Genomic DNA, 26,504 nt, shown 5'->3' with positions numbered 1-26,504 from the left:
AAATCAGGATCAATGGTGAGAAAAATCAACCCTATGATATGAAAATCTCGGGAAGATATAGGTCAGGTAGGCCAAAATCTAGCTCATTGTTCATTTTCACCTTTGAGAGAGAAGGAGAGAGCTTTTTTGACCTAGAGCGAGCCACGTTTCTACCCCGTACGGACTATCAGAGCCAGCATTTCACATTAGATTTCACAGGTATGTTCCCTATCAAGTAAAGATCAAGTCTATTATGCATGCAAGCGCGAATCATTGCACAAACGGGCGAAGGGATCTAATCAAAGTCGGATCGGGTCAAAGAGGTCGAGGGCCCTTAGAGGCATCCATACAAAACATTTTTCAGCCACAGAACACATCAATGAGCTCCCCACAAGGTCAGGAACAAAGCCATGTGGTCAAGACCAAATTTGGTGGTGGTACTACGATCGCGATCGGCGTACCTCCCTGACAAAAACTGGGACAGATCTTGCAAAACACCTCCCCTCAGCCTCGCCTACAACCTGCTGGTGTCAAAAACAATTTTGGCCTCCATGGTACGATCGTGATCGGTGCCCCAATATGCAGGTTTTGCAACTTTTGGTTTGGCACAGGCTTGGAACTCAGTTAAAAGTACACTCTCTTGAAATTTCAAGGAAAATGCACAAATTTTGCTCATGGAATGGGCCCAATTTGTCAAACACAACCAAAAAGGGAAAATTTGACCTACAACTACAAAAATCTGGTTAAAAATGATGATGGATGGTTTGGAAGGAACACTTGTCCGACTAAGAGTCAGGACAGTTGCAGAAAACCTCGGATAGATCTCAGAATCTCCTACAAGTACAGATATGGTAATTTGTCACGGGAACAGAATAATAGAGATGGACATCAAAAGATAGAGAAAGAGATCTTTGTATTGATAGATTTTTGCGGAGTTTTGATACAACAGATGAGCAATCGAATATGGGCGTACTCCGTTGTACGGAGCTCGAACCTCCCGACCACCCCCAAGCTTCAGTTCGCTTGCATGCAACGTCTCACTCGCACTCGCACTCGCAGAAGAGAGATCGTTGAATAATCCCCAAAACGCACTACCCGTCTTTCTTTTCTCGTTTTTCCTCCAAAAGCATGCGACCTCCCCAAAATAGCCGCTTTTCTATTTTTGGTGTTCGGTCGACTCGACTTGTGCGCCAAGTATACCTGCAAGAATAAGGTAAAAAACGTGATCGCGAAGCGATCCGTAAAGGTTAGATTTTTGAAAACTTTTTTTTTTCCAGCTGTCCACAAATTTTCAGTTGTCTTCAACTGAGCATAACTCCCAAACGGAGCCAAAACAGCCCAAGTCCGTCTCACACAATCTTGTTGCCCTTGCTGCGCTCTTCGACGGCTATGTGATGGAAAATTTCCATAGCCTGCTCTGATTTGCTGAAAATCAACCTGCAAAACAACATTTTCTTCAAAAACGATGCAAAAACAGCAAATTCCACTTTTTTTCTTAATCTTTGGCCCTCAACGTGCATCAAAACATCAAAATCTCTAAAGACTCAGAGAACCAAAGTTGTTCCTTATAACACACGCTTCAATCGCTGCATACATCACTTTTCCAAAATCCCACATTAACACCTTCAAAGATGCCCCAGAAAATGCCTTCCGGATCAAAAAAATTTATTGGACGAAAGCAATCCACACATCCTTCTACACAGTGGACTAACTTTAAAACGACCAAAACTTCCTAGAAAAACAAAATTTATTGCTAAAACACCTCAAAATCAAGTCCTGTTACATAATTGTTAAGTATAGAGCCTGATTTACCCTTGTAATTTTATGTGATAAAAGCGCACATTGGTAAGGCTCCCATTATGAGGAGAAGCCATCGTGCGTGAAGGAAAATCACTCATCGGAAACCAAAATTTTCACGGACAAGAATCAGGGGCAACTTTAAAGGCCTCGGGGGCGTAGGCCCCCGAGACTTTTTTGTTTCGCCGGAATATTATGGCCGGACGGCAACCGGAAAGTGGTCGGAAAACAACCGGTCGGTTTTCCGGTGGCCGGTAGTCAATGGTCGATGGCCGGTGGTCGGAAGTCAATGGCCGGTGGCCGGTGGTCGGAAGTCAATGGCCGGTGGCCGATGGCCGAATTCAATGGCCGGTGGCCGAATTCAAAAGCGGACTTGTCTTCTCAAGGGCGGCCACACATGGGCGGATTGGAGGGTCCGATTTGGACTTATTCGCACAAGGGCGGCTACACATGGCTGTCTCTCATAAGAGAGGGCAGCCCTTTTGGCCTATAAAAGGAGGCCATTTCTACACACATTTCATAGTGTGAAGTTGATGCAACAAGGTGAGTGTGAGGTGGTGAGAGTGAAGCAAGGCGGGAGCTCCATTAAGGGTATAATCCCTTTGTAAACTACTTCTTGTTTTGAAGTACTAAAGCCATTGAGTGGCTGCTTTCCCGTGGACGTAGCCCACATTGGGTGAACCACGTATATCGTGTGTACTCTCTCTCTCTCTCTCTACTCTATAATCTCGTGTATATAAATCTGTCTCTCTCCATTAAGTAATCTACTCAATTATCTATTTAGCTACGTCTTATTTCCTAACAACTGGTATCAGAGCAAGGTTTGCTCGTAGATAAATTATCTCAAGGAAAGAATTCCTTGAATTGAGTGGGAGTTATGGTGGAGGAAGGGAAGCTCAAGATTGAGAAGTTCAACGGCAAAAACTACCAACATTTGAAGATGCAGATTGAAGACTATCTCTACCAGAAGGACCACTATTTACCACTAGGCGGTCTTGCAAAGAAGCCCGCAACAATGGCAGATGAAGCATGGATTGTCCTTGATCGAAAGGCACTCGGAACAATTCGGTTAAGCTTGGCGTCAACTGTGGCCTTCAATGTTTTGGAGATGAAGACCACGGAGGACTTGATGAAGTCACTTGACGACTTCTACGAGAAACCATCGGCATCCAATAAGGTATTTCTTATGAAGCGCTTGTTCAATCTAAAGATGGCAGAGAATGGTTCAGTTGCAGAACACCTAAATGACTTTAACACAAACATAAGTCAACTTCGGTCAGTGAAAATCAATTTCGATGACGAAGTGCGAGCTCTCCTTATACTATCATCTCTACCGGATAGTTGGGACAGCCTTGTGATGGTTGTAAGTAATTCTATCTCTGGCACAAATACTCTTAAGTTTGATGATGTTGTGGGTGTTCTCCTAAGCGAGGAAATGCGAAGGAGAAGCACTGGAGAATCATCAAGTGCTACACTATCAGTGGAAACAAGAGGAAGGCTTAAGGAGAGGTTCAAAAACCAAAAGGGTCGTTATCGCTCAAGGCGGAGCAAGTCACGCACAAAGTCAGTTCTTGAATGTTGGAACTGCGGCAAGAAGGGCCACGTCAAGAAGGATTGTTGGTTCAAGAAGAAGAAGGAGACAGAGTCTCAAGACAACAAGACAACATCGGAGGCCAATGTGGCAGGTAAAGTAGAGCAAGATGCTCTAATTCTCTCATTAGACAATGTGTCTAATTCCTGGATAGTAGATTTCGGGGCTTCATTCCATGCGACACCACACAAGCAACATTTCCAAGACTACACCAAAGGTAATTTTGGGTATGTATACTTGGGAGATGATGAAGCTTGTGAGATTATCGGCAAAGGTACACTTTCTGTCAAAACTGGTAACGGAAATGAATGGAAGCTTAAAGATGTTAGGCATGTTCCTTCTCTTCGCAAAAATTTGATCTCTATAGGACAATTGGACGATGAAGGTCACAACATTGCATTCGGAAACAAACGGTGGAAGATCTCAAAGGGATCTTTGGTGCTTTCCAAGGGTGAAAAAGTCGGTACACTTTACTTGTGTACTGTTAGCACGCAACCTTCAGCTTGTGCAACAACTACAGAAGTTGATAGTGCGGTGTGGCACTACCGACTTGGGCATATGAGTGCCAAAGAAATGCAAATCCTCCAAACAAAGAAGCTTCTACCAGGTTTGAAAGAAGTGGACTTAGAGTTCTGTGAAGATTGTGTTTATGGTAAACAAAAGAGGGTAAAATTTCAAAAATCAGGAAATGAAAGAAAAAATTAAAAACTTGAGTTGGTTCATTCTGATGTTTGGGGTCCTGCAAGTACACCATCACTTGGTGGCTCATTGTACTATGTAACATTCATAGACGATGCGACTAGAAAAACATGGGTTCATGTCACGAAGAATAAATCCTATGTATTTTCCATATTTCAAAGGTGGAAAGCCTTTGTGGAGAATGAAACAAGTACTAAGGTTAAATGCCTCAGATCCGACAATGGAGGCGAATGTTGCAGCCAAGCTTTTGAAAACTTTTGTGCTAGCAATGGCATTCGGAGGCAAAGGACAACCCCAAGGACACCTCAACAAAATGGGATTTCGGAAAGGATGAACAGTACAATCATGGAACGAGCACGAAGCATGTGGCTACATGCAGGCCTACTGCTTGAGCTTTGGGCGGAAGCTGTAAGTACGTATGTGTACTTAATCAATCGGTCACCCTCAACGGCATTGGATGGGGGAGTTCCAGAAGAGGCATGGAGAGGTAAACCGGTGAATTATGCATTTCTCAAAGTGTTTGGGTGTGAGGCTTTCATGCACATAGATAGAAGCCTAAGATCAAAGTTAGATGCAAAGTCCAAAAAGTGTTTCTTCATTGGCTATGGTGAAGGAGACTTTGGGTATCGCCTATGGAATCCTGAAGATGGTAAAATCTTAAGGAGTAGGGATGTAATTTTTAACGAACAAAATATGTACAAAGATTACTTGGAAAGAAAACAAACAAAAGAAACAGGTGATGAGTACATGGAGCTTGAGGACGGTGAAGACTCAAGGACTGCAAACGGTGACAATGTGCAACAACGTCAACCAAATGAGGAGTCTCAACTTATTCCCCGAAGATGTACAAGAGCAAGTAGACCTCCAGAAAGGTTTGTTCCTTCCTTCAACCATCTCTTGATCTCAGATTCTGTAGAGCCGGAATCATATGAAGAAGCTATGCAACATGAATCCAAAGAAGAATGGACGAAGAGCATGCAAGTGGAGATGGACTCAGTACATTGCAACCAAACATGGGAGTTGGTTGAGTTGCCTAAAGGTAAGCGGGAACTTCAAAACAAATGGGTGTACAAGCTAAAGGAAGAAGAAGGTGGGAAAAAAAGGTACAAGTCTAGGCTTGTGGTAAAAGTTTTTTCTCAAAAGAAAGGTATTGACTTCAATGAAATATTTTCTCCTGTTGTAAAAATGAATTCAATTAGGCTTGTATTAAGCCTTGTGGCTGCTCATGATCTAAATCTCGAGCAAATGGATGTAAATACAGCATTCCCTCACGGTGACTTAGAGGATGAAATCTACATGCTTCAACCAAAGGGGTATGAAGTAAAAGGTAAGGAGAAAATGGTTTGCAGATTAAAGAAGAGCTTGTATGGTTTAAAGCAAGCATCAAGACAATGGTACTTGAAGTTTGATCGATGGATGTTGGATCATGGATTCACAAGATGCAACTCGGATCACTGTGTCTACACGAAGAATTTGGGAGATGGGAAATTCATCATCCTAATATTGTATGTTGATGACATGTTGATTACAAGTGCTAACATGCAGGACATCAAAGACCTAAAAGAGGAGCTGTCCAAATCTTTTTCAATGAAAGATTTAGGTGCTGCAAAGAGGATACTTGGTATGAAAATATCAAGGGACAGGACGAAGAAGACAATAAAGCTATCTCAATAACATTACATCAAGAAGGTACTAGAAAGGTTTGCAATGAAAAATGCAAAACCAGTTTCTACACCTTTGGTTGGTCATTTTAAACTAACGAAGGATATGTGTCCAAAGACACAAGAGGAGATATACTATATGTCTAAAGTTCCATATGATGCAGCGGTAGGTTCTCTAATGTATGCTATGGTCTGGACAAGGCCAGACATTGCACATGCAGTGGGAGTTGTGAGTAGGTTCATGGACAACCCAGGTAAAGAGCATTGGCAAGCTGTGAAGTGGATACTTAGGTATCTAAAAGGGACAACAACAAATGCTTTGTATTTTGGAGGAACTGATATTTTTCTAGAAGGGTATGCTGATGCAAATATGGCAGGTGACAAAGATACTCGAAGGAGCACTAATGGCTATGTGTTCACGGTTGGAGGCACAGCAATAAGCTGGGCTTCAAAGCTGCAGAAAGTGGTTTCACTTTCTACCACGAAAGCAGAGTATGTAGCAATGACGGAGGCAAGCAAAGAAATTCTGTGGCTTCACAGATTCTTAGAAGAGCTTGGATTCAAACAAGACAATTGTGTTTTGTACAGTGATAGCCAAAGCGCTATCCATCTTGCAAAGAACTCAGCCTTTCATTCAAGGACAAAGCACATTGAGGTGAGATATCACTTCATACGCACTCTTTTGGAAGAGGGGCAACTAAAGCTAGGAAAGGTGCATACAAGTGAAAATCCTGCAGACATGTTTACAAAGGTGGTCAACAAGGAGAAGTTGAGCTTTTGCTCATCTTCAATCGGCATTCAAGGATAAGAAGCCAGAATGGAAAGCAGTCACAGGTTTGGTTTGGAGATCAGTCTCCAAGTGGGAGATTGTTAAGTATGGAGCCTGATTTACCCTTGTAATTTTCTGTGGTAAAAGCGCACATTTGTAAGGCCCCCATTATGAGGAGAAGCCATCGTGCGTGAAGGAAAATCACTCACCGGAAACCAAAATTTTCACAGACAAGAATCAGGGGCAACTTTAAAGGCCTCGGGGGCGGAGGCCCCCGAGAATATTCTTTTTCGCCGGAATATTATGGCGGCCGGACGGCGGCCGGAAAGTGGTCGGATAACAACCGGTCGGTTGTCCGATGGCCGGTAGTCAATGGCCGATGGCCGGTGGTTGGAAGTCAATGGCCGGTGGCCGGTGGTCGGAAGTCAATGGCCGGTGGCCGGTGGCCGAATTCAAAAGCGGACTTGTCTTCTCAAGGGCGGCCACACATGGGCGGATTGGAGGGTCCGATTTGGACTTATTCGCACAAGGGAGGCTACACATGGCTGTCTCTCATAAGAGAGGGCAGCCCTTTTGGCCTATAAAAGGAGGCCATTTCTACACACATTTCATGGTGTGAAGTTGATGCAACAAGGTGAGTGTGAGGTGGTGAGAGTGAAGCAAGGCGGGAGCTCCATTAAGGGTATAATCCCTTTGTAAACTACTTCTTGTTTTGAAGTACTAAAGCCATTGAGTGGCTGCTTTCCCGTGGACGTAGCCCACATTGGGTGAACCACGTATATCGTGTGTACTCTCTCTCTCTCTACTCTATAATCTCGTGTATATAAATCTGTCTCTCTCCATTAAGTAATCTACTCAATTATCTATTTAGCTACATCTTATTTCCTAACAATAATTTCAGTCTCGAATGATCACACAAAGCTAGAATTGGAGCCGAGCCAATGCCAAAACCAAAAAGTCATTTAAGGATGCTCAAACATCACATGGATATCCAAGAAATTCCTGAAAAATGCACAAATCAGGGTATAAAGTGCCTGCTAAGGTCAACATCAGACAATGGAGTAGGCTGATGGTAGCAGAACATCATGGGAGCAGTGGGAGCTCTAAAACTAACTTCAACTAACTCCAGGATCCAACCAAAATTCATCAGGAAAACCAAATATGGTTAGATTTAGTAAAATGTGGTCAAATAGTGAAAAATTGCTCTAAATTGTTCATTTTAAGTCCAAACTTGAAAATAAATCATTAGTGGGCTAGGCAAGCATAGAAGTTCACGACCATCTAGTTTTTACCAAAAACAGGCGCTGAACACCGATCGCGATCAGTGTACCTTAGCTTCAAAATTTGACCGAAACCTATCAAATCCCTTGTACACATCTTGTTCAAGTCACCATCCAAGTTTCAAGCCAATTGGACATCAAAAACTCATAAAAAATTAGATTCTAGTCCAAAACTCCCTTGTAACCCAGAAATGGGACCTGTAAACTCAAAAGTGGTTCAAAAGACACACAGAGTGGATCAAAATGATCCTCCAACTATCACCAACCCACTCATATGATCAAATCTAGATTTGGCATCTGTACTACGATCGCGATCGGTGTACCTCAGACCCAGAACTGGCTCAGATTTTTATCAGTCATAGCGCTAGTCTTCCTAGTCCCACTGGTGAAATATGGACAAGAATGGATGAAATTGGTTCAAGTTATGATCAGTTTAACTTTTGAACTATTTTTTACTAAAAGTCTAAATGTGATTGATTGCAAAGGGAAAATCTTGACAGCTTGTGATTCTCCTGACACAGAATGCCTCGCCCAAAGAAAGACAGGCAGTGGACAGCAGCACCATATGAAGTGGAGGAGCTCGCCACAAATGAAAAGGCTCACATCTTGGATGAGATACTGGCTCAAATTCCTGCCCACATCTTCATCTCGAAGTTTAAGGATGCGTATGGTGACTTGGTAAAGACAACTATCATGCCACGGGAGATATGGAATCTCCACCAAAGGCCGGAAGTAATAGAGGTTGTGCGAGCGGTACACTTGGAACAATTTTTCAGATTACAGCCATGGGGAACAGATTACATGAGAGCCCACGAGCTCATGAGCTCGATACAATATGATGGGCAAGCAATGCTCACAGACAAAGATGGGTCAAAGGTTAAAGTAAAGATCACGAAGGAAATCATCAACGAAGCCTTGCATTTGCTCCTAGGGCAACACGATTTGTTAGCAAAGACAAAGTCACTGGACAATGAGAAGGCATTCGTCAAAGCGAAGGGGAACAAGTACAAATACAGTGACATGATCTACGGAGAGCTGGAATTGCCGATGAGATTGATATCTCAGTATTTCAGAGTTCAAAAGCCTCCTCGCTACACAGAGCCAATCTTGCACATTGTCGTAGTCATGGCTCTAGCGACAATAGAAAATAGATCCATTTGTTGCGACTACGGTTCTTATATTTTGGATAATCTGATTGAAGCAAATTTGAAAAGCTTGGCAAAAAACAAAACCTACATGAGTGCAGGGCTGATGCTAACTAGAATAGCATACAAGGCTTTGGGAATGATCAAAGATTTGCCAGCTTCCAGCTCACAAACGACCTTGATCCAGAAAGCAAAGCTGGTTGCACACTCTGTAAGGATGACCCCTAGCACGACATCATCGCGCTCAGCCAAGGCCACCAATAAAAGTTCAAGTGATAAAGAGGAAACGGAGACATATGACTAAGGGAAGTCTCAAGATTCTAAAGACAAAGTGCCTTCAGAGTTTGAGAAAAGCGAGGAGGAAGATTCAACAAAGCCGCTCGAGAGAAAAAGAGGAGAGAGAAGTGCAATACCGCAGTCGGACATGCAAAAAGCATATGCGGAAGCCCAGAAAAGAGTTGAAGAAAGATGAACCAAATTGCGGGCTGACAGACAGGCTCGAGCGGTTGAAACGCAACAGGCACAAAAAAGAAGACTTGAAAGGGAAAGGCAAGAAAGGATAGAGGATGCAACTCGCCTACGGGCTGAGAAGCGAAGGTTGGAAGTAGAACAAAAGGCTGCGGAAGTGGACATATCTTCGCAGTCCACTGAACAAACGAAGGAAAAAGACGCGCCTGATGAGCAAAATCAGGCGGAACAGCTTAAGAAGATCCAGAGAGATAGGAATATGGAAGCACGACGCACGGCGGATCCCGCCAAAGAATAATTAGGATTTTAAAGAAAAGAAAAACGGAAGCATCTGCTTCGCAACAAGGTGAAGGGACTTCCAAGAGGAGACATGTGTGAGAAGAATCGAGTCCGCCTCCTCCCTCGCCCAGATCACCTCCTCCCTCGCCTAGAAAATCACCTCCGCCCTCACCAAAATCTCCACCTCCTCCCCCTTCTCCATCAAACAAAAAGCAGCCATGGGCCTCCCCCTTCAACCTCGCAAAAGGAGGTTTTACCACCTACAGAATCCATCGGATACCAAGAAGCATGCCAAGCAGTGGCTGGATTTGATTACAAGCAAACTCTGTGGGATTTAGAACGGCAATTCCAGTGTCAGCATGTGGTGCTTAGTGAGAAAGAAAGGCAGGTACAGGAAGCCCGACAAAATCAAGAATCAGGGCAAGAAGAGTTAGATAGCCTGAGAATGCAACTAGAATGCACAACGAAGGAAAGAGACCTTGAGCGGCAGCAAGCTCAGTCTCTGATCAAAGATTTGGTGGACGTCAGGACATACCTAACTGCCAAAGAGAAGGAGTTCCAAGAGCTGACGGCAAGAGTCTAGAAAGCGATAGAGCAGCTTTCCTACGAGAGTGCAAGATTCCAAAGGCTTAGCAGCTCCTACAGCACTGTCAAGGGCACTCTGACGACTTTGATGGCTAATCACGAACCTTCTAGTGCATTGGTCTCCACATCTGACAATGCCACAATAGTAAACACTATAGCAGTACTAAAAGTAGAGCTACAGCAAGAAAGGCTTCAAAGACAACTGCTCGTATTAGGGATGGTGGCCCAGACAGCGGAAAACGAGCTAAAGTTAAAAGAAGTGGAGCAGCAACTAGCTCAAGCAAACGCTAAACTACAGATTCAGAGACAGATCGGTGATACGTTGCTAAAGGAAAAATAAGATCTGCTTTTCCAACAGTAGATCAAAGCAGACAAAGCCCAGACTCAACCGCAATTGCTGCCTGGACAACAAGCGCTAGATTTGCCTGGATCATCACATCAAGGGCAACAGAAGCAAGAATTTGAAGGGCCCGATCTCGACATAAGAGATGAACTCAGTGAAAGCATTCAAGACTTTCCAGAGGGGCCAGCCAAGGAGTATATGCTCTATGAAAAGAAGATAGTGGAGTCAGTAGCCCTGGCATACTTACAACCAGAAGAGCAGGTGAAAGGATTTGGCGACGAATACTTCCCGTTTCCTCTGCTATGCCATGAAGAAAATTCGTGGAAAGAAAAGATGAGGCTTGCCTTGCCACGAAACAAAGAAGGGGGTTACGAGGGCATTGCACTCATAGTGGGAGAAGCTCAGGTGCTTGTCGATGACCACCCCAAGTGGAGGTAGAAGTCGTTGGACAAAAGGCCACAGGATCTAACAAATTACCACAAGGCTCCTCAACATATACAAATAGATCCTACATTCTACCCTGTCCCTCAAAGATGCACTTGGAAATATTTCACCACATGGAAGGGGTCGAGGCAGCACAAGCTAAATTACCCGATTCTGACAGCGCAATAATCCCCTACGGTGGCTTACATGGTTAGCACACTGAACTCAACTATTACTTTGCTGTGGGATGTCCCCGATTTGGCATGCCAGATGCTATTGAAGATAGCCCGGATGATCGTCACCTGCATCCAGGTGTTTAAAGACACTGAAGGCGACGATCATCCGTGGAATCTGTTCTTGGAAGGACACAGAGGCATCTGCTGGAATCTATAGGATTCACCACCACGGCACATCTTGATGGCCATGTACTCCAGGCTAATGTACCTGCCATCACACTACCATCAAACATTTGAAGAGGCCTTCTTCACAGGATTCTTCGAAATGGATTCAAGGATTTTCCATCCCATGGAGAAGGACCTCAAGGCAAGGTACGTGGAATACCAACACACATTATCTGAAAATCCATTCAGACAACACCAAGAAGCCCTCGAAGCCGTCCTGCGAACAAGAAGCTTTTCAGTGACACTCGCTTCATTAGAGCCACATCAACGGCCAAAGCACTGAACATGCAGGAGGGCGTGCAAGGATAAGGAAGGGGGGAGTGTTTGACGGACGAAGCAACAGGCGGCCATGGCCAAAAGGACCATATTTTTCTGAGAAACCATTGTAAAATTATTTTGTAAAGAAGCATCTCTAAGCCGAGAAATTGTCAAAAATGTATGATTATTCTTATGGGAGCAATTGTATATTAGAGAGCCAGTTTTAAGATTAGGGGCTTATGGCCAGACAAGCCATTTTGCAAAGACCTAATCTATAAAGGTCATTTTTTGTAAGTTTTGGATAATCTTTTTGAATGGGAAACTGAGAAGACATCGTACATTTGAGAGATCCTTCTTGTTCAAACTTGTAATCTTCGCCATTGCGGCTACGGTAATCCAAATTCAGTTTTGATTATTGCATTGTGTTCCTCTCCTCTTGCTCTTTCATTCAACTATAATCATTCAAGATTTAGTGTAGGTTTTTGACTACGTGTTTGACGCTTTAAATCGCTGTTTTGAGTGTTTATATGCGTGTTTTATGTCATTTCGACCCTAGGAGGGGCTTTAGGGACCCTAAAACGACCCATTAGGATCAACTATTCTCTGTTTTTGTTGACTTTGGGACGAACGATCGCGATCGTTGTACCTCTCCAGAATGCTATGATGGTGATAGGATATGATCTTAATAGTCCCCTGAAGCTTCCCTTCAAGTTTCGTGCAATTCCGAATAGATTTGCATGGTAAACGGGCATGATGACTGTAGAGCTGGGTAGAAGGACATAGTCAGATTACTTGGCGATGATGCGTTTGATTTACTTGTAGAATTAGTAGTTGCATCTCTTCGAGTTCACTTCATTAGGAGTGACAACCTAGTGAGTTTCCATGCCTCATCCGAGTCGCTTCCCCTGTATGATAAATATGTTGATTCTTGAGAGCTATGCTATGGATGTCTGTCGCGACGACCCGCAAACAGCCATAGAGTGGGGAGGCTACTGAATGAGTGGCGTAACTACGAGTGAAAAAGTACAATATCTTGAAGGTATACCATGCCAAGATGAAGAGGGCATAGGTTCATATAAAGTCCATTGGTTTGTCTTTTAAAATAATGACATGGATCCTCATTACTTTGCTTTTAGCCTAGGGAACGCATAAATGCATCAAATTTTTGATACCATTGTCTGGATGATTGCTTCAAGCCATATAGACTTTTGAAAAACGTACATAACAAATGTTCCTTGCCCTTTAGCACAAACCCTTTAGGTTGCTGCATATAAATATCTTCCTCAAGATCACCATTTATGATAGCTATAATGACATCCATTTGATCAAGCTCCATATCTTCAGTGGCAACCAAAGCAAGCAACATTCTCGGTGTGATCATCTTGACCACGGGAGAAAATATTTCCTAGAAATTGACACCATATTCTTTCTTGAAACCTTTTTCCACTAACCGAGCTTTGTAATTGTCTCTTGTAAACCCATTTACAAGGCAATGATTTTCTACCTTTTGGCAATGGACCACGTTCCCATGTTTTGTTCTTTGCAATACTTGACAGCTCCCTCTTCATAGCATGTTTTCACTAAACCTTATCATTGGCTAGCATCGCCTCTTTGTAACAAGAAGGCTCACCACTATCGGTCATCAAAACAAAATCCATGCCTGGAACAAAACATTATGGCGGATGTGAGACTCTTTGAGATCTCCACGGCTGATCAAAAATCGTACTAGCCTATGGCGTAAGTGGCTCAGGAAATGTTTGAATAGGAGGTGATTCAAAAAAATACCACTTTGTCTAATTCAACCTCTTTCACTGGATGTCTATGCATCTTAGCGTTGTTAAAGACAACATCACAACTATGAATCACTGATCAACTTTCTGGATCCCATACATGATAACCAAATTGACCATCTACACCATAGCCAATGAAGATGCATTTCTTGGACTTAGAATCTAGCTTAGCATGCAACTAATTGAATACATGTGCATAAGCTTTACAGCCACATGTGAATTTTTTTCCATAAGACAAGTTATGTCTTGACTATATCTCCAAAGGTACACAAAATTGTAATGAAGTATGTGGTGATCTATTGATCAACTACACGGCTGTGTATAATACTTCAACCCAAAATTGCTTGCGGTAAATTAGCTTGTGATAGCATAGATCATATAATACACTCTTCGATGTTCCTATTTATTTGTTCCGTAACACCATTTTGTGTAGGGATGTAAGGAGTTGTAAACTCACGCTTAATTTCCCTACTTGAAAAAGTATATAAACACTTTGGATACATATTCTCCACCATTGTCTGAGTTCAAAGCTTTTAACTTATGTTAAAAATGAGTTTCAACACTAGATAAGAACTTCTTGAAGCAAGAAAAGGTTTCATCTTCACAATTCATGGCATAGAACGAAACATGCCGTGTCGCATCGTCAATGAATGTAACATAATAGGACGCACCACCATGGGATTTAGAAGGCATAGCCCCACATAAATCACTGTGAACGATCTCTGAGGGTTTTCTTTCTTTGTCAAAAGAATGTGTATGATGTGGCCATGTTTTCTTTTCATAGTGACAGTGCTCACAAAATAGAAAATTAAAAAATGACAAAGACAGTAACTAGCCCAAACAAGAGAGTGTCTCCATTCCCTTCTTTGACACATGTCCTAATCGTCTATTCCACAAAAAAATGGTTGGCAACTTCGTTACAAAAAGAACATTGTACTTATCAGATACAGAAAGAGAATAAAGTGAACCAACTTTAGAACCATGGGCTATAATAAGATGACCCTTTGCAACACGCCAAGACTGCTGATGAAAAGTGACTTTATAACCCAAGTCATCAAGACATCCAACCGAAATTTGATTTCGTGTCAAGACTGGAACATGATGCACATTATGGATGATAAACTTCACCCCATTTGCGATGATCATGGCAATATCACCTACGCCAACAATTTCACAAGAGTAATTGTCACGAAGTGTAATAGAACCAATGGTTTCCTTGTATGTAGTAAAACAATGCCTATGATGTGTGACATGCAACAAAGCACCCGAATCAAGAATCCATGTATGGGATGCTTCACCACTAACAAGGAGTTCAGCTGGCATAGAGCTCTATAGAGATAGAGTTTCCTTTCCATCATAAAAGACATCTTCATTTTCAGTCAACATATTAATGTCCTGTGTATCACTGTCATCCTGAACTATATTCAATTCTTTAATCTTAACCAAACTCTTTGGTTTCTCCTCTTTATCATCATGATCTTTGCCTATACCTTTTCTGTTGAGAGAAAATGAGAGAACACAGAAGTAGAACCCCAAAGTGTGTAGAATACACACATGAGATGATGTATATATAGAGGGGACCTGGGTGCCATATATAGAGAAGCCATATATTGAGTAGCTTCACATATAAGCTCAACACCCCCGCTCAAATAAGGGTCCCTAACTGTGGATGAAAAAACCCTTGGGGGATCAAGGGAAAAACCCACAACTCTATATACACCCACCGTTATATTATAAAAATCATTAAATATACAAATGTTTACGAGGAGCTACATCACTCCTTTTACAATGAATGTTTTATGAGGAGTTACATTACTCCTATCAAATACAATAATGAATACAAAGGTTCAATAAAGAGGTGTAAAAGCTATCGATTAGCTTGTAATCAAAAGTGTCTCCGTGAATCTGCTGTGTAGCTTGTCATCAATATCGCATCACCAAACATGTCTTCATGTTGTCATCAATATGGGATCACCAAACATATCTTCATATATCTTTTATTGTCACCAAGTTTGTCTTCATAAAATCAATTCTTTGATCAATCCTACATAGATCATAGACTCCAAAAAAAAACATGTCATGAAAATTATTAGCATCGTTAATGAAATAATTACGTTCACAATGCCATAAGAGATGGTTCGCGACGCCACTCTTTTGACGACATATATACGCACGACAACATATGGTACATAAAGTATAAACGTAAAAGTACAAAATGTGTGATTACGTGATACAAATGATATGTGTATATACTACATAAAACAACATTTATCAATGTAGTGATCAATGAATACCATCAAAGTATTAACTAAATATCATCATTATGTCAATAAAAATGAATAAATGATCATGGTATCAACGAAAAGCATCATGATATCACCGAGAATAATCATTGTATCAACGAAACAACATCATGGCATCACCGAGAATAACCATGGTATCAACGAAATATCATCATGGAATCACCGAGAATAACCATGGTATCAACGAAACAACATCATGGTATCACCGAGAATAACCATGGTATCAACAAAACATCATCATGGTATCAATAAAAATCACCATGGAATCAACGAAATATCATCATGGAATCACCGAGAATAACCATGGTATCAACGAAATATCATCATGGCACCACCGAGAATAACCATGGTATCAATGACATATCATCATGGTATCAACGAAAATCACCATGACCAAAGTATTAACAAAACATTATCATGGTACCATCAAAATCACTATGGTATCAATGAGAAATTATCAATAAAACGACATAAACTATATCTCTAAAAGAATAATTATACGAGAATCAATGAACGAGTATATCATATAACAAAAGATCATGTACCAACAATAGCTCGATAGAATTTGGACGATCATCAACGGCTCGACTGAATCGGAACGATGTGTAACTGGCTTCTGCAGCAAAGTTACGTCAGTAACAAATATATAATTGATGAAGAAAAATATAATTGAGAAGTTTTCAATTATGAGAAAAATCAAAAGCAAAAAGTAAAATTTTGATTTTCAAACATATTCGCAGTCTGAGACGATAACCCAAAATTGGTGCAGAATTTAGAGAAACTTTCTTCTGCAAAGTTATAGACCACATCGATTCCAATCCCCATCGCGGGTAGTTTCTTTTGCAAAGTTGTAGAACACATCGATTCCGGTCTCTCACGCGGGTAGTTTTTGCAAAATCGTTTTCAATAAGCAGAAAAATAAAAAACAAAAAGCGAAAGTTGCTTTTCAGGTATGTACGCAGTCCGCGAACGATAACTCAAATCGGTGCAGAATTTGAAAAAACTTCCTTCTGCAAAGTTGTAGACCACATCGATTCCTGTCTGCAACGTGGGTAGTCTCTGCAAAATCGTTTCCAATTAGTAGAAAAATCAAAAACAAAAAGCAAAAGTTGCTTTTCAGGTATGTACGCAGTCCGCGAACGATAACTCAAAATCGGTGCAGAATTTGAAAAAACTTCCTTTTGCAAAGTTGTAGATCACATTGATTCCGGTCTCTCACTGAGGTAATTTCTGCAAAATCGTTTCCAATTAGTAGAAAAATCAAAAAACAAAAAGCGGAAGTTGCTTTTCAGGTATGTACGCAGTCCGCGAACGATAACTCAAAATCGGTGCAGAATTTGAAAAAACTTTCGTCTGCAAAGTTGTAGACCACATTGATTCCGGTCTCTCTAGCGGGTAGTTTCTGCAAAATCGTTTCCAATTAGCAGAAAAATAAAAAACAAAACGCGGAAGCTGTTTTTCAGGTGTGTACGCAGTCCGCGAACAATAACTCAAAATCGGTGCAGAATTTGAAGAAACTTCCTTCTGCAAAGTTGTAGACCACATTGATTCCGATCCCTCCAGCGGGTAGTTTCTGCAAAATCAATTTTGATCAGGAGAAAAATTGAAAACAAAAACGTACTGCTCTGATACCATGTTGAGAGAAAAGGAGAGAACACAGAAGTAGAACCCCAGAGTGTGTAGAATACACACATGAGATGATGTATATATAGAGGGGACCTGGGTGCCATATATAGAGAAGCCATATATTGAGTAGCTTCACATATAAGCTCAACATTTTCCCTACTCTTTGTCACACTTCCAAGCATAACAATCCTTCTTTATGCGACCAAATTTATCACAATAATGCCATTGAACATTGCGACGACCATGAGAGTTTGATCTACCCTTTGATGCATCTCTATTGCCCTCTTTCTTGGACTCACATTTCAAAGAATGGCCCTTAATTTTCTTATCATTCCTTTGCACATAATGAGATTCGCCATAATGCAAGATAATCAAGGTCTTATAAGGCATCTCCTCTGACAAAAGTGCACTAGTAACATCATCATTTTTTAGTGTATCATTAGGAGATGGGTTACTAACATCTGTGCAAAAGACATCCCAAGAGGGTGGCAACAAACAAATAAAAAACATTGCTTTCATTTCATCATCAATGGTCATGCATTGTGCACAAATTTGGGCAAAAAGAGAATCAAAATCATTGATATAGATGGCAACACGAGCTGACTCCTTTAGAAAAGTTTTTGCATCATGAATACCTATTTGCTAGCCATATCCTTTTCGCAAGTGTTGCATAATTTTTGCCATAAAGCATGAGCAGCCTCACATTCTAATACTTAAAAGTACACCAACTCACCAAGGTGCAATCTAACAAACTAAATCTGAGTCATGTGCATATCTTTAGTTCTAGCCGCATAGGCAATAGGAAATGTTTACTTCTTTTGGGTAAGCACATCATGCATTTGGTTCTTTCAAAGCTAAAAATTAGTGCAATGAAACTTCTTTATGTCATAAATGTCAGAGTCTTTGCTAGTAGACATGGTGACAAAACTACCAAAAGATTTTGGGAAAATTTCGCCAGAGTCTCCTTTGTATTTGGGATTATGTCAACCAAAATACAAGACAAAATGACCAAGTATGTCACTCACAAAGCAAAAAATACATGAAATATATTTCCGTATGCGTATGCCTAGCTCGGTCAAGCCTTTTCCACATGTCAGCTGTAATAATAAATAGAAATATCAATTCCATTACATACCTCTCTGTTGGAAAGCAATTGTCCTCAGTTGCGAAGATAAAAATCTACAAACCATACTTGTCAAAGATAGTGATTAGTATTCTGTGTTAGAAATAGCACATTGAAAAATAAAAAATTTATGAAACGAGATAACATTGCTTATGCTTGCTGTCATCCACATAGTACCTATTCTAGTGTCCCATACCACTAGAATAAGCAACATATGTCATACCCCGATAAATCAGGATATCATTGGTCACACTCATCATTCAATAATTCGATTCTCATCATTCTCAAGTTCAATATTATCGCAATAGAAAATCAACATATATCCATTCCAAATCCAAATCAAATGTTCCATTTCAAATTCAAATTCAAATATCCTTTAATTTGTGTACCCTCAATGTAAATTAAATTATTCAGATTAATTGAACAATTGCAGTAATCATTTGAGCATAGACTTTACTAAAGGCCTCCCAGATATTTTACAGATATTTACTAATTAAGCAAAAAATAGGTAAAAACTTAGCAGATTTGATTTTTAAAGCTGGCAGGTGCTGGGAGCGGTCATCACTGACGTGCCAGGGATAGAAAAAGAAGCAGTGGGCACTAGGGGAGCTGTGGGGCTGCCTTGGGATGCAAGTTACTACCATTTTCAGCTTGTGAGTGCCCATAAGCCTATAAATAAGACCCCTTTCTTTACAACTCTACGCAAACTCAGAGTCTTGGTCACTTCTCTCTCACATAGAGAGAACACTACTCAAAAATCACTAGAGAGAAAAAACTCTAGCTGATTATCCACGATAATTAGCTTCATCCCTTTTTAATTAGCAAAATTATACTAATTTACCTATATTTTCTTAATTAAGAAGATTAAACTTATTTACACTCTAAATTACTCTATGAATTCTTAATATCTTGCTGAGTACTTAAATTAAGATTATGGATACTAATCTAATTAATTATTAGACCATATTAGGACTATAATTAATCATTTTGGTCTTGAATTAAAGATAATTATACTAAATAAACTTAGATTAGTACAAGATAATTATTAGAGCTAGAATAAACTATCAAAAAACTAGAAAAAGTTTGTCTTGATTTTTTGATTAGTTTTTTGTAATTAATTATGCAAAAATTAATTGTTTTTATTCATAAATTGAATGGAGAAATTAGCTAAATCATTTAGATAATTGTACCATAAATATTAGAGCTAGAAATCACTCTTAAAAAGCCAAGATAATCACGGCATGCACATATAATTAGTTAAGCTAATTAATTAGGCTAAAATTATTGTTTTTAAGCATAAATTAAAGAGGAAAATTAGCTAAAATGCTTAGATAATTATATAATAATTAAGAGAGCTAGAAAATACTATTAGAAAGCCAAGATAACTAGGTGATGCACTAATAATTAGTCTAGCTAAATAATTAGGCTAAAACTGTCTTATTTTAGGCATAAGTTGAAGGGAAAAATTAGCTAAACCACTTGGAAAATTGTACAATAATTATCACAGCTAGAAATGATTGTTAAAAAAGTGAAGAAAATTAGAACATGATCAGAGAATTAGTTGAGCTAATTAATATTTCTAAGATAGCCTATTTCTAAGCATAAATTAAAAATGATAATTAGTAAATTATATTAGATAAATAGGTGCTATTTATCAAATTTAGATTACATAAAAAAGAGTTAGTGATAATAATCATAAGGTTAAAAAACAATAGTATAAATATTTATCTAAGTCAAATTATATGATTTCAAGCTGAAAAGAAAAAGAAGAAACTAGTAAATCATGTTAGATAATTACATGCTATTTAGTAGAGCTAGATTACATGATTAAAAAGATGTGATAATTATCTTAAGGTTAGAAAAGCAATATAGATATTTATCTAAGTCAAATTATATTATTTATAGCTGAAAATAAAAGTGGGAAGTTAGTCAATCCTGTTAGATAATTACATGCTATTTATCAGAGTTAGACTACATGATACAAATTCCATGATAATTATCTTAAGGTTAAAAAATTATTATAGATATTTATTAAAGTCAAATTATTCTAATTCTAGCTAAAACTTAAAGGGGAAATTAATAAATCATGTTAAATAACTACATGCTATCTATTAAACTTATATTATATGACAAACAAGCAGTGATAATTATCTTAAGGTTAGAAAAATTAATATAGTTATTTATCTCAATCAAATTATACTAATTCTACTTGAAAAAGATAGGGAAACATTAGTTAACTAATTTGGAAAATAAAAATATAATTACGAGAGGTCGTAACTATATTATCTACTTGTGATAATTATACCATAGTTAATTAGCTAGTTATAAAATTATAATTGGCCAAAAGTACTATTTGTAGCTAGAGATTAACTAAAATAAATAGATGCTACAATCAAAAGTTTCTAGGAAAATTACAATAAGTATAAAACAATGATTTAAAGTTTAGGAAATGATATCTTTAAGAGAAACTAAATAGAATACATATTAAGCTCAAATAAAGCAGATTCCAAGCTTAAAATTTGATGAGTAAAATATAAAAAAGATATAGGAAATTATAAAAAAATTTAGGAGAACTTAAAAAACCCTTACGGAAGCTTGGAAAAAGTTGTCGTACCTACAATGGCAAATAAGAAACTACTAGGTCAATAATTTACCAATTAAGACTATAAATTTAGCCTTGATTGGCTTAAGATTGAATACAAAGGTTAAGTCTAACTTTTGGATAATTTACCTAATGTTTAGATGTCTGTTTTCATAAGGATAAGAAGTTATGGAAGCTAAAATGACTCGAGAAAATCCTCCATCTGATGATGAGGCCAAAGCTCCAAAAAGAACTAGAGCGTCGCATGACGAGGAAGCTGGTCCTAATAGTAGGCCTACAAAGGAGAGTCTTCAGGGGTTAGCGCAGCAGCAGATGGCCGATCAGTCCTAGGTGGGTTTCCCATTATATTCAATTACTTCTTTAAATAGTTTAAGTTATTTTATAAGTTAACATTGCATACGTAAGGAGTGAGTAAGAATTAGAAAATAAATATTGGCCAAAAATGGAAGGTAACTTCCAAGAAACCAATGTGTATTTTGTTTATAAAGTAGGAAAGAATTGTTTGGTTAAGCCTGGTTGAATTAGGAAAGATATGATTAATCATCCTTAACATAGCTTGTGTCTCAAGACAACTCCGACTCCTTGGTATATTTTGATGAATAATGATGGATTTCTTGCGCATAGATAATTTGGTTACCCCCATTAACAATGAGTTTCTACTCTGTGTCATGTCTTGATGTTTCTACGTAAGTTAGGATACCGTTGTTATCCTAGGGAAGCCACCTGGTTGTTTGGGCAACTCGTTTGGTGTATGGACACCCCAAACCTTGGGTGGGGGTTTATCCACTCCAAATTGTGAACAAGGAATGGGTGTCCTTTTTCTCCCTTAGGTGGCCTTGAGACAAGAAGAGAACTAGTCATGGTTATTATGGAAAATGTTTTGATTGACAGTACCCTGTCTTAAATTTAAAGATGTCTGTTTGCTAAAAGAATGCTTTTCAATGTTGTCTTTAATACTTGATTAAATCAATTACTATGACAAAAAGTTAATAGAAACTATTATTTTAAATGTTAAAACAATGTGATAGTAATTAGAAAATAAAAGAATCATGTGTGAGTACGGGGTGGTAACGGGGGATTGACTAAGGCTTTCAACTATGGACGGGTGGACCTAGCTAGTCAGGTAACTATCCATCCCTACGCACTAAACACGTTTAAAAAACTTCTTCACTTGGAAAAGGAGTCCACCAACATCTATGCTGTCACATATGTTAGGGGGAGAAAAGAGTTGGTTGAGGATACCTTAGCCCAATTTGTGGAAGTTATAGGACCGAAATAGTTTTGGACTTTTAATATGTTGTCCTATTTCCGCTACGAGATAGGACTAGGTCTTCTTCTAGGACTATAGACCCAAGCCATTGTCAATGGTAAATGTCTATTCCTTCGATTTTTCTTGTTTAGAGACACTGATTTTTATTAGGCCTAGAGACCTGTCAAGCACCCCATCCCAATTCTAGTGTCAGCGGGTTGGGGACCTCACAAGTGGTATCAGAGCGTGTGTTAATTAAAGTCTTGGACCTAGGGAAAATTTTAAGGTGTTAGGTTGAAATAAGTTATATTTGACAAATTCAATTAAAGAGGTATTTAAATGAAAAGAGGGAGAGAAAGAAAGAGAGAAAATTATCCTCATCTTTGCAGGAAGATTTCCCTCAAGCCTACCGCAAATTCATGGACTTCAACATTAAATTTATGAGGGCTTGCCTATCTTGACACTATTCAATGCAAAAAAGTGTGATAAAATGGCTAGATAAGATATTTTCTCCTTTCACTTGCAGCTGGCTAGGATCTGGTGGAATTTTGCTCATTGGTGCGGGAGAGTTAGAAGGTTTAGTGCTAGATATAAAGAGACTCAAATGGGCTGAAGATCTTCAAGTGATGGAAGTATACTTTTTCATTGGGACTGAGAATCCAGAGGAAACCCTTGTAATAGATGATGTTCAAGTATCACAAAATCAGTGGGTGTTTGATCAAGTGTCTAAAGTACTCTACCCCGGTAGAATTAGGTCCATAGGTGTAGGCCCTAGTTTTAAAAGACCAAAAGATGTTGTATATTTTGATCCTATATTTGATCCACCTAAAGTCCACAGGATCTTCATGGATTGTATTAACGCGTGTACATACTATGGTTCTCATAAGTATGCTATAACTAGTTTTGTTTATGGTTTAGAAACGTCTTCATCCTGTGTGCAAAAGTTTCTAGTATGAGATAAGTTAAAAGCATAAGTAAGAGAGATTTTCATCTAATACTAAATTCCACTAATTCAATCCCAGTGTAATACTCAAGTAAATAGCCTTTACACTATTACTCAAGAGATAAAAATACTACTAAAGCAAGGCCAACTCCCTACCTTCAAAGGAGAGGAACCGAATTTAGAACGAGATGCCGAAGCATGGATAGATGCTATGGACGGCTATTTTAAATCTGCAGGAACTCCTCTAGAAAACCAAACAATGTTGGGTATGTTTCGTCTCAATAGAGATGCCAAACGTTGGTGGAAGTAACACTGTAGAGATAATCCTACGAGTTGTCCGTCTTGGGAGAAAATAAAGTAGGTAATCAAAGAACGCTATCTCCCTCCTGCACATCAGGCTATCAAGATGAACGAATTCTTTGGTCTACGCCAACTAGGACTTTCACTAGAGGAGTACTACACCAAATTTGTGTCCTTACGACGCTATGCTCCCCAGATGACAATGGAGCTACAGATTTCTCACTTCTGTCAAGGCCTCAATAAACCCTTGAGTACACGTCTCGAAGCCATGTGGCCTACATCAATTCAGGATACCCTTCTCAAGGCCAAGCCTCTTGCATCTAAAGGAATTAACTATACAAGGAACTATAATGGATTTAATAACTTTAGGGGAAGATCCAAAGGAGATCTCAACCAAGGATATCAACAATGTGGAGTAACTGCAACAGTGAACTTGGAGCAGACCTTCCCTTGTTAGATGATATGGATGCAATCAAGTGGGACACTATAGAAATAATTGCCCTAAAAAGAAAAACCCTCAAACTACTGCTAGAGCCATTCCTCAAAATCAAGGAGACAATCTAACATACGGTAGAAATGGAGGATGTAGTAGAGGAAGAGCAAGAGGAGCGAGAGCTTATGAAATCATGGGAGAACAAACCTTAATGAACGAGGAATATGAAAGAGCCACTCGCTTGGCTACAGTTAGTAATCATAGAGCTCAACAACAATAGGAAATTTTGTAAACCACTATAAAGCGATAATGAAAAACTTAAGTTACATATATATTATAATGGTATACTTTTTTTTCTCACATTACTTAAAGAATCTAAGGTTAAGTTAGCATCCAATCAAGAAATTAAGGGTAGATCTAGCAAATGAGAAAGAGGTGTTCATCGGGAAGGTAGAATTTGAATCTCAGAGAAAAGATACTGGTTATCTAAAAAACTAACTCACATTCGTTGCGCACAAGATATCCTTCCTTGAAAGTTGACCTAGATATTAAAGTATTAATGTAGGAGACTAATAGGAAGCCAAAAGAACTCTTGGTATGATACCTCTTAAAACCCTTTATATAATGTTGGTCAACCAGCTTAGAGTACAGAGGGGATACCTTTGGTGCAATGGTGGAAACTTGTGCCAAACGCAGATTGCTCAAGATGGCAAGAACACGCCGAGTGCGTTTTTATTGGCAAAGCAAGAATACACAGTATTTGTTAAACGTTCATTGCTCTAAATGGTTAGTTAAACCAAGCGTGTTCATTTTAACAAGGTGGATATATGGATCTTCTATGGAATGAATTTAACTTGTTTTTTGAGATGATACAAATGGTTTGTAAAGTTTTTTAAGATAGTCTCAATACTCAGAGCTTCTTGGAAAAAAATTTGAGTAGCAAGTAATTAGCAAGGAATTGTGGAGACTCAAACCAGATTGTATCCTTAAAACTATGAAGAACTCTTAGAGCATCAATGAAACTTGGTAAAGTGGAAAGATTATCCCACTGCAGATGCAACTTGGGAAGATGAAACCTCTTTTCTCAAAGAATTTCCCAATTTCTGTTGAGATGAGGGCATCTCAAATTCTTAAGTTGGGGTGATTGTAAGGTCTCCAACTTTCTAGCCACTGAGAATGAACTCAAATCTTTAGGAGGAAGCATTGGTCATATAATCAGGTAAAAAAACTATTTCAAAAGCATAAAAGAATAGTTTTTTTGGAATCTTAAGCACAACAAACCCCGGGCTAGAAAATTTTAGATTTAAATTCGGACAAAAACTAACCCCGCTAGTCCTTCCAAAAGATTCAATGTAAATTAAATTATTAAGAAAAATTGAATAGTTACAGTAATCTGTATTTAAGCATAGACTTTACTAAAGGCCTCCCATATATTTTACAAACATCTACAAAATATTTACCATTTAAGCAAACAAATAGGTTAAGAACTAGCATATTGAATATTTAAAGCTATTAGGTATTGGGAGGGGTCATCACTAACTTGCCAGGCATAGGAAAAGCAGCAAGGGGCACTAGGGGAGCTGTGGGGCTGCCTCGGGATGCAGGTTACTGCCATTTCCAACCTATGAGTGCCTAGAAACCTACAAATAAGACCCCTTGCTTGACAATTTCACACAGCCTCGAAGTCTTGGTCATTGCTCTCTCACAGAGAGAGAACTCTACTCGAAAATCACTAGAGAGCGAAAACTCTAGTCAATTATCCACGGTAATTAGCTTAATTCTTTTTAATTAGCAAAATTATGCTAATTTACCTATATTTTCTTTCTCAATCTAATTAATTAATAAGATTAAACTTTTTTTTATTCTTAATTCTTTATATTTTGCTGATTACTTAGATTAAGATTATGGATATTAATCTAATTAATTGTTAAGCCATATTAGGATTGAAATTAATATTTTTGGTCTTAAATTAAAGGTAGATATACTAATTAAATTTTGATTAGTAGAAGATAATTATCAAAGCTGGATTAGACTATCAAGAAGCTAGGAAAAATTTCTCTTATTTTTTGATTAGTTTCTATAATTAATTAGGTAGAAATTAACTCTTTTTATTCATAAATTGAATGAGGAGATTAGCTAAATCACTTAGATAATTATACCATATTCGAGCTAGAAATTGATGTTAGAAATTCAAGATAATTAGATCATGAATAGATAATTAGTTTATCTAATTAATTAGTCTAAAACTGTCTATTTTTCAGCATAAATTAAAGGGGAAAATTATCTAAATCACCTCGATAATTATACCATAATTATCAAAGCTATAAATCATTGTTAGAAAGCCGAGGTATTTAGACCATGCACAAAAAAATTGTCCATCTAGCTAATTAGACTTTTTTTTCAGTATAAATTGAAGGAAAAAATAGCTAAATCACTTAGATAATTATACCATAATTA

The sequence above is a fragment of the Adiantum capillus-veneris genome, chromosome 20, assembly GCF_014529385.1.
Source record: "Adiantum capillus-veneris isolate H3 chromosome 20, ASM1452938v2, whole genome shotgun sequence".
Classification (NCBI taxonomy): Eukaryota; Viridiplantae; Streptophyta; class Polypodiopsida; order Polypodiales; family Pteridaceae; genus Adiantum; species Adiantum capillus-veneris.
The sequence above is the reverse complement of the archived record's forward strand: the minus strand, read 5'-3'. Positions refer to the sequence as shown.